Genomic DNA, 10056 nt, shown 5'->3' on the forward strand with positions numbered 1-10056 from the left:
CTGAAAAAGTCTTTGTTTTGTCTTTGATTTAAAAAATATATTCATTAGGCTGGGCATGGTAGCTCACACCTATAATCCTAGCACTCTGGGAGACCAAGGTGGGTAGGTTGCATGAGCTCAGGAATTTGAGATCAGCCTGAGCAAGAGTGTGACCCAGTCTCTACTAAAAATAGCAAAACTGAGGGCAGAGGATTGCCTGAGCACAAGAGTTTGAGGTTGCTGTGAGCAGTGATGTTCTTATGGCACTTTATCCAAGGTAACAAGTGTGAGACTCTGTCTAAAAAACGAAAACAATTTTTTTTTTTCATTAGGTATGGAATTAAAATCAGGTTGAGGCTCGGTGCCTGTGGCTCAAGTGGCTAAGGCGCCAGCCACATACACCCAAGGTGGCGGGTTCAAATCCAGCCCGGCCCACCAAACAACAATGACGGCTGCAACCGAAAAATAGCCAGGCGTTGTGGTGGATGTCTGTGGTCCCAACTACTTGGGAGGCTGAGGCAGGAGACTCGCTTGAGCCCAGGAGTTAGAGGTTGCTGTGAGCTGAGATGCCACGGCACTCTACCCAGGGGGACAGCTTGAGGCTCCTGTCTCAAAAAAAAAAAAAAAAAAAAACAGGTTGAATTTTTTTTTCAATTTTAGTACTTCAGAGATATGCACTATCTTCTTGCTTGAATGGCTATGGATGAGAAATCTTCTATTATTCTTACTTTGGTCCTCTGTATGTTATATGTCTTATCTGGTTACTTTCAAGGTTTCTTCTTTATCAGTGGCTTCAAGTAATTTGGTTATGATGTGCCTTAGTATAATTTTTTTTTTTATGCTTCTTGTACTTGTAGTTTGTTGGGATTCTGCTTCTTGGCTCAGTGAGTTTGTAGTTTTAATCAAATTTGAAATAGTTTCAACCATTAATAACTCACACTTTTTTTTTTGTCATCCTTCCTGCCCCTGTGAGGACTCCAACTACATGTTTACTCAGAGACTTAAAGTTGTCCCACAGCTCACTGACGCTCTACTCTCTTTTATTTTCAGATTTTCATTTATGTGTGTGTTATTTTGGATATTTTATATTGCTATGGCTTCAAGTTCACTAATTTTTTTCTTCTGCAGTGTTGAATCTGTCAGTCCCATCCAGTGTGTCCTCCATCTCATATGTTACAGCTCTCGTCTCTAGAATTCAATTTGGGTCTTTTTATATGTTCCATATCTCTGTTTTGCACATTCCATCCTATCTCTAACTTCTTGAACATGTGATATTGTTACTCTCTATCAATGTCCTTGTGCACTAATTCTATCATTGGTATCATTTTTTGGAAATTTCCAATAGACTAGGTTTTTTCTTCAGTATTTTCCTGTTTCTTTGTATGCCTGGTAATTCTTTATTGGATGCCAGACATTGTGAACTTGCTGGATATTTCTGTATTGCTATAAATAGCACTGAATTAAGATAGTTGGAAATAGTTGACCCTTTCAAGTCTTGCTTTTAAGCTTTCTTTGTCAGGAACAGAATGGCATTTAGTCTAAGGCTAATTTTGCTTCAAACTGAGGCAAAACCTTTCCATACTCTACCCAATGCCCCATAAATTATAAAGTTCGAGAGCTGGCAAAATTAACCCATGATAACAGTCATCTGAATAGTGATTAACTGTAGCATGTGGACATATGGGGACTTTCTGGGGCATTGCTTACACGGATATATTGATTAAAAACTGAACAAAATCTGTGCATGTCACTGCATGTCAATTTTACCTCAGTTAAAAACGTCATGGTATCTAATGTATGTGTAAAATCTCAACAGTGAAGAATATCAGGTTATTTTAAAATTATCTTCTGAATATTTTTCTGTGTTGTCTAAATTTTTAATATATACAACCTTTCCAAATGCATAAAACTGACATTTAATGAAACTATTTTAAGATGACTCCTTACCATATAGAATGAATAAAGGAAAAGAAAATGATGTTTATTAGACATTGGCTGTGCATCGGGTCTTTAAAAGTCACTTTATTACATTATTCCATTTGATCAGGAGAATAACTCTATGAAATAGGTACTATCTCATTTTCAAAAAAGAAATCATGGTTCAGACAGATTGCTATGTGTCCAGAGTCCTCCAACTTGATCTTAGGTTTGCCTGCTTCTGAAGTATGTGTTTTAATCCTACAAAGAGAATTTTAAGTTCCCCAAGATGGATTTTTGAAATTCAGAGAGTAAAGAGTAGTTGGCAGGATGGAAGCATCCCAGAGCTGTACCACTGTCTATAGGCACAGGAACTGCCACACTGGACTCTGGAAGTCTACTCTTAAAAAAGCGAAATGAATTATCCTCACATTGATACAAATCAAGTAGAGTTAATCTGAAATGCAAGGAACTCTGACTCGAGACAAGGAAAGAAGCAAGTGGCTTAGAGAAAATCCAAAAGGTCTAGGAGTCTGCATAGCAGCTGGGAGGAGAGAGGAGGAGTATGTCCCTTCTTTATACAGCATAGGCAGGTCAGAAAGACAAAGACGACGTTGTCTCCATCTGGAGTAATGCCTTAGAGGCCAAGGGTCAACACTGTCGAGTTAGGGGAACAGGAATGGTATTTTCCCCATCAGTTGCCTCCAGCCCAAGCAACTCTGACTCACAGGCGGGTCACCTGTCTGGAATGGACTGTAGGAGAGCACACCAATGAGGTCACCCAGCGAGCAATGGACCGGAGCATGTTCCCCAGGCAGACCAGCTCCCTCTACCATTTGCTGGAGGCTTTTTCTTATAGAGAATTTCTTTCAATATCTATAACATGCCCTGAGTGCTGGGCTTTAAAAAAGGCTTATTTGCTTTCCCTTGGAGCTCCCAGCTTACAACTGCAAAGGAAATATTCATCGATCGTGTTCTTAGGCTTGGAATGGAGTCTCTGACTCCCAGAAAGCTCTCCCAGGACCAACTGCAAGGAGATAATGGACCAGGATTGAGACTTCAGCATGGAAGTCTGATGGGTCAGGGGCTTCCATCTGTGACACTGACATTCCCTCAAAGCCAGCATATGACTTTGATTAGATCATGTAAATCTGAGTTTGGGCAACAATTCTGAGAGAGAGTTTGTAGAGAGGGAGATTAGAGCTGTCTCGTGTGGACGTCTCCACATCCTCCTTCTTGTGTACTTGTGTGCAAAACAGGAACGGGGAAAAGACCAGAAGAACAGAACTCCTGGGCCCCGGCCTCTACCATCCAAACACACAGAGACAAACACACAGACACATGCACTGCCTTTTCCCTTCATTATAGCTTAGGGTGGCTGTGCCAAGTGTTCTGCCAAGGCCAGGCCCAGGCTCAGCAGGGGCTTCTTAAGTTCCATGGTTCATTCACTTCCAAGACCTTTGGCTGAGTTACATCATGAGGGGATAATCATTGCCAAGTGTGGCACTGTTCTATGATACCTTCTGGGGTGGAAAAAATAATTATGCTGGGAACTGGACTAAATCAACATACAACCATCTATTGCACAGTGTTAGAAAGCCACCAGGAAGGTTCACCCAGAGAGGTTTTACACACAGGCACACTCAGACCTTCCTTCCTCTTATAGCCAAGAGCAGCTGTTAAATGATGTGTTGAAAAACGCAGGCTCACCCTTTCTTACCTTCTCAAGTGTGGGAGCACTCTCCCAGGATCAGTAGTAGGACATGGTAGCACATGGGCCCATTGATCTAACCCAGCTTCCCAGGGTTAGATCCAGGGGAAACAGGATGAGAACGGTTAAAGCAAAACACTTCTCAGGGACTTACTATATGTCAAGTTCTGTTCTAGGCGGGTAACATGTGGTAAATGTCATTCTGATTTTCACGAAACAGAGGAAACAGGCTCAAATAAGTTACATGTATTCCCAAGTCATGTATAAACTGAGTTTGTAAACTCTACTCAGGTGTCAGAATTTAAACACTGATTTTTACTAATTACAAATGTTGAGCTTGTCCCTCCACAAGCAGAAATCTTGCTGGGCCTCAGTAAATATTCCTTTAAAGCAATCTCAAAACTTTTCGGACTGTATACTCCTAACAGTAAATATTTTGGAGACCCACCCTGAATGCATGCATACTTATTTATTTATATATATTTATTGCTTGCACTAGCTAATGTCTTGAGTGATAGCATTGCTTAATAATTATTAATATCCTAGAATACTATCACTAATGGCAATAAACATAAATCTATTTTTAATCAGTCTTAATAATTTGGAAAAATTGGTGGCCAAAATCTTGTCAAATCTAATTAAATCATTATTTTTTTTTCTTAAATTCAATACATGGCTGGCAAAAAAAAAAATTGTTCCAGGAGTAGAATAAGTAAAATGATTTTTTCCTTTACTTCTTGTGAATGGATTGTTCCTATTGTCTATAATTTACAGTTTCCTTACAGGAACAGTTTAGCCACTTGTTCATTTTGTGAGGGTTATTTGGTTAAAATTAGATAATCTGGTTTGTAAATCAACTCATTGTGTATATGCAAAGCTTAAAACAGCATAAGATAATAAAAGAGAAATAAGGGCACCAGTGTAGACCCCCCCCCACATTAATTCCCACTTTCTCATTCCAGGGCTTTGCATATATGCAAATGACCCATGAGAGCCTTACTGAGGGCACCAAAGTCCATATGTATGTTCAAGTTTGGTAAATGAAAACATATTTTCCATTTCTAGATTAAAATGAATATGAATAGGAGATCTAACAGTTCCTTTTCTTAAGCCTGCTGTATTCTGTCAGGTCCTGGAGTGAGCACTTCCCCTTTATAGACCCTGCCTTATGGAAGGTTGTCATGATCTTCTTACTCAAATCCTGCTCAGATGCAGAAGGCTGAGAGTTTGGTTGAGAAAAGAGACATAGACCAATGGGACAGAACAGAGCGCCCAGGTCCTACGTATAAAACCATCCACATACAGCCAACTGATCTGAGACAAAGCAGAGAACAACAGACACTGGGGAAAAGAAGCCCTATTCAACAAACGGTGCTGGAGAATTGGAATCCACATGCAGAAGAATGAAACATAATTCATATTTCTCACCACTCACAAAAATTAAACGAAGAGGGGGCTGAAAGACTTAAATGTAAGGCATGAAACTGTAAGGAGGCTAAAAGAACATGTTTGGAAAAACTCTTCTAGATATTGGCCGAGGCAAAAAAAATTATGAAGACGACCCCAATAGCAATCACAGCAACAACAAAAATAAATAAATGAGACCTGGTTGCTGGTTGAATTGAGAAGCTTCTGCACAGCTATGCAAATAATCAACAGAGAAAATAGACAACCAACAGAATGGGAGGAAATATTCACTAGCTATACATTTGATAAAGCGCTTAGAACCAGAATCTACCAGAACTCAAGCAAATCAGCAAGGAAAAATACAAAACCCCATTAAAAAGTGAGCAAAAGACATGAACAGAAGCTTTTCAAAAGAAGATAGACAAACGGCCTACGAACATGTGGAAAAAATGCTCAAGATCACTAATCACCAGGGAAATGCAAATTGAAACCACAGTGAGCTATCACCTTTCCCTAGTTAGAATAACGTGTATTAAAAAGTCCAAGAGTAACAGAAGCTGGCGTAAATGCAGAGAGAAAGGGACATGTGTACACTGTCGGTGGGACTGCACATTAGTATAACCTCTGTGGAAAACAGTATGGAGAGTCCTCGAAGAACCAAAAAGAGATCTACCATGTGATCCAGCAATCCCACCACTGGGTATTTACCCAAAGGAGGAGAAGTCATCTTATCAAAAACACATCTTCACTTGAATATTTATTACAGCACAGTTCACAACTGCAAAGATGTGGAAACAACCCAAATGCCCATCGTTTCATGAGTAGATTAATAAAATGTCCTACATGTAAACTACAGAATACTTCTCAGCCACGAAGAAGGATGAATTAAGACCTTGTGGAATAATTTGGACAGAACTGGAGATCATTCTCCTAAGTATCTCAGGAATGGAAAAAGAAACACCTGTACTTACTATTAAATTGGACTAAATGATGAGCAGACACGTGCACAGAGGGAAGTAAAACTCAGTGGAAATGAAAGGGGGAGGGGGCAGCACCTGCTGCTCAGTGGGTAGGGCACTGGCCCCATATACAGACAGTGGCAGGTTCAAGCCCGGCCCCGGCCAAACTGCAACAGAAAAATAGCTGGGCGTTGTGGTTGGCACCTGTAGTCCCAGCTACTTGGGAGACTGAGGCAAGAGAATCGCCTAAGTGCAGGAGTTGGAGGTTGCTGTGAGCTGTGTGATGCTACCGCACTCCACTAAGGGCAACCTAGTAAGACTACCTCTTTAAAAAAAAAAAAGAAAAGAAAGGGAGAGGGGCTGGGCAAAAACCTACCTAATGAGTACAGTGAACATTACCTGAGTGATGGGCCATGACTCAAGCATAGTAAAAGTGACCCATGTAACCAAAAACATTTGTACCCCTGTCACATTTTTTGGGAAAAAAAAATTTCAGGAGCCGGTGGGTGGAGCAGGTGGAATCAGAAGGCACCCACTGAAGGACCAGAGTGTGCACTCAGAGCCCTGGACAGGAGCAAAGGTGTGAGGCTGGACGGCCACAGTCTCGCTGGGACCTGGGCCATCCTCCGCAGACCCCAGCCTGAGGAGAGTGAGCCAGATGCAGCAGCCCGGCGTTCCAGATTTCATCCGTTCTGAATCCAGGTCTTTTAGAGCCTCCCCCACCATCTGCTGAAATGCCAGAGTAAATGAAAACACTCTCTCCAGCACAATGATCCCTTAAGGTTTGTTTTCCAAGATGGAAAAGAAAGGCATTTCAGCCATTCCATGGATAAAAATAACTTGCCGTTGATTTTGAAACCCCTCTCGTTTGTCTCCCACAGACCAGCCATACAATGGCACTTTGTGCGTGCATCTGCGCCAGCCCTTTCCCTCTGCCTGTCCACGGAGGAGACGCGGGGAGCCCAGAGCTCCAGCTCCAGAGTGGGAGAGGACTTTGGGCAGGCTCAGCATTGCTGTTGGACACCATTCAGAAGTCCCCGCTCCGCAGGGGGGGCCTAAAGAGCAGAACAAACAGAGTGGGGAGTAGTGGAAAATGCTGAGCCCTGGAGCTGGCCGGAAGCGTCCGCCCGCTCTGCCCACCTGCAGCTGCCGCCCCGGCTCCAGGGCCACAGCCGGCAGGGCGGCCTTGGCAGCGTGGTCCTGCTCTGGAGCCAGCAGGGCGGGGAACACATACCCTTCTCTCCTTGGACAGGCACACTAGAGTCCTCACCCAGAGTGCTGAGGCATTTTCCTTGTCTGAGATGTTCAGGGGAAATATGGTTCTCAGAGCAGGGAGAAAAAGACTTTCTCAAAGGTAGTTTCAGAGTTACCAACAGCTCTGGTTTACACAGCACTTACTGTATGTCAAGCACAACAGAGATTGAATTGTGGGCTGGTACTGTTACCATGTTTCCCCCAAAATAAGACCCAAAAAATAAGCCCTAGCAGGATTTCTATGCATTGGTTAAATATAAGCCCTACCCTGATAATAAGACCTAGTGATGCACTTCGCACAGTGAGGAAGACATCCCCTGAAAATAAGCCCTAGTGTGTCTTCTTAAGAAAAAATAAAAATAAGACGGTGTCTTATTTTTGGGAAAACATGGTACTTCCATTTCACAGATAAAAAAATCAACGCACAGAGAGGTTAAATAACTCCCCAGGTCACAAAAGACAAAATGGCAGGCCAGGATTCAAACCCCAGCAGTCCAGCTTCAGAGTCCACACTTTTAGCTTTGCCACGTTTCCTCTCTAGGAATACACCATGTGAGAAGCAAACAGAGGAAACTCACACTGAAGAATAAAGGAATGGATGAGAAAGAGAGAAAAATCTCCAAGGATGAGAACACACACACCAAAAAAATGTTTTTAAGTCAGGAAGCTGTCAGCTCAGGAGTGTGAGCCCAAGATGCAGAAATGGCAAGAGATGCTGAGTTGGGGATGAAGCCCCAGTGCCGGGCAGGCAGCTGCTCTGTCCTCTGCCCCAAACAGACTTCAGGGAACAGGGCTCAGAAGGAAGGATGGCAAATGGGCCTCAGAAAGCTCTCGGGACACTCTGAGGACAGCGGTTGGAGCAGAGAACTGAACACCTTCCAATTACATCCTGAAGTGGAAGCAGGTGCCCAGGGCTCCAGGGAAAGACTAGCACCCTGATGAGAAGAGACAGCCCATGTCAGTCATGCATGGAGGGTTGTCACATCCCTCTGTGGGCTAAAGAGCTCTTGTCTCCACAGGAGAAAGGAAAAGGAGGGAAGGAAGGAAGGTGGGAAGGAAGACAGAGAGACTCTTATGTCTGGAAGGACAAGCTCACAACCCTCATTAAACATGTGGGATTGACCTTCAGTCTCTGTTGGCTTCAGGTTTTAGGATGCTACTTGTGGTAGCATAAAGAAGGCTATGGGGGACTTGTGGTCCAGGCTCTGATATGGAATTTCAAGGAGACCATACCCTGGCCTCCCACAGCAGCTAACACTTACCACCATCATGCAGGTAGCACACCTGGTCCCTACCTGCTCTTAATACAGCCTCCCTGCTGCACCTGCTGAGTCTGGAACCCGCCCTACTCCACAATGCTCCAGGATGGTCACGGAAGAAAATACTTTAAAACCTCCTGGGCTCAAGAACACAGCTCTGCAACAGTCAGCATGAAAACTTGGCCATAGAGAAAACAAACACTTGACTGAACCATCCCCTCCCCCCATTGTCTCCACCATCTGTCTCACCTGTTCTCTCACACGGATGAACACCCTCTCAATGGGCACTGTCTGCACTGTTTTCACAAGCTTTTTTAGAATGGAACTGGTCTACCTGAGAAGCCTGGCAGAGGGAGGGCTCCCCGGTCCAATCGCTTTCAGAGTTTTGAACTTCCCTTCCCCAGAAACCTCTAAGAGTCATGACCATTATTATGAACACGGCACAGTCTGGACAGACCTTTGGAGGCGCTCAGCCCCATCTCCCCTTAAGTTTGGAATATTCTTGCCTCTGGAAGACAAGCCCAGACCACAGCCAGTAGCCATTAGCTTCTAGGCTTGCAAAGGCAGTTGCCTCATCTGTGAGCACCTCTGGACCTTGGAAGGGTATAAGAAGAGTCACAGCTGAAACTGCAGGTTGCCTGTCAAAAGGTTAAAGTGCCTCGGCTGCCAGAGCGGAATGGACAGGGAGAAGGTAGTGACTGTCTCTTGACCCTCGGTAATTCCCACAAGTGGCTGCTGAAAACTCCCAGGGGGCCTCCTGCACAAGCTGACCTGACATCAAAGCTCTGAGCAGGGCTGTGGCTGAGAGCCCAAGGCTGCCCGCAGGGGTCAGAGATTAGAGATAGGACTGAAACTCCACCCGCGGCTCTGGGGATGTGTGGCTGCGGGGGGGGGTCTTCACCTGTGGACGCCAGGCATTGAATAAAACTGGCTTAGCCAGAAGAGAAGTATTTGCCAGGAAATTGGACAAAGGGAACGTGATTCTGAGTAAAACAGAAAATGTCACTGACCGAGGGACAGTGAGGAAAGATTTACAGACCCACCTAACCTTCATTTGGGGTCCTAACTTCTCAGTAAATGGTTTTTTCTCAACTCTTAACATTGTCACATCCACATCTCTTTTATCAGACTCCTTAAACCCCTGCCCCACTGCAAAAGGTGCCAAGACAGAGCTTCTCTCTCCCAACGTTTACTGTTCACGGATGAAGCCTGTCCCAGCAGGACCAGCCCCACAGCAGCGAACTCAGGCCCGCCGAGCCTGTGTGTGAGGGCTGGGTCCTCAGGCCAGGAGTCAAAGAGACCAGTCTGGGCCAGAGAAGGGCCCCGGACATCGGGGACCAGGTCACAGACCACGTGAGAGCAGTTCCTGGGAGAAGCAGAGGCCAGAAAGGGCTGTGGCTTCCTTACCGTAAGAAGACGCTGTCCTCGTCCTCGGTCCTCCGTGTGGCGTGAGGGGCGGACCGCTCAGTGACCCAGGGCCGCGGCACCACCGACGGGAGGCACCTGCCAGCATCACCGCAGGGGCCCGTCAGAGCTCGAGGGCAGCACCAGGGCCTCCTAGAAGGGACCT

This window comes from Otolemur garnettii, unplaced genomic scaffold, assembly GCF_000181295.1.
Source record: "Otolemur garnettii isolate 467f Iridium unplaced genomic scaffold, OtoGar3 scaffold00097, whole genome shotgun sequence".
Classification (NCBI taxonomy): domain Eukaryota; kingdom Metazoa; phylum Chordata; class Mammalia; order Primates; family Galagidae; genus Otolemur; species Otolemur garnettii.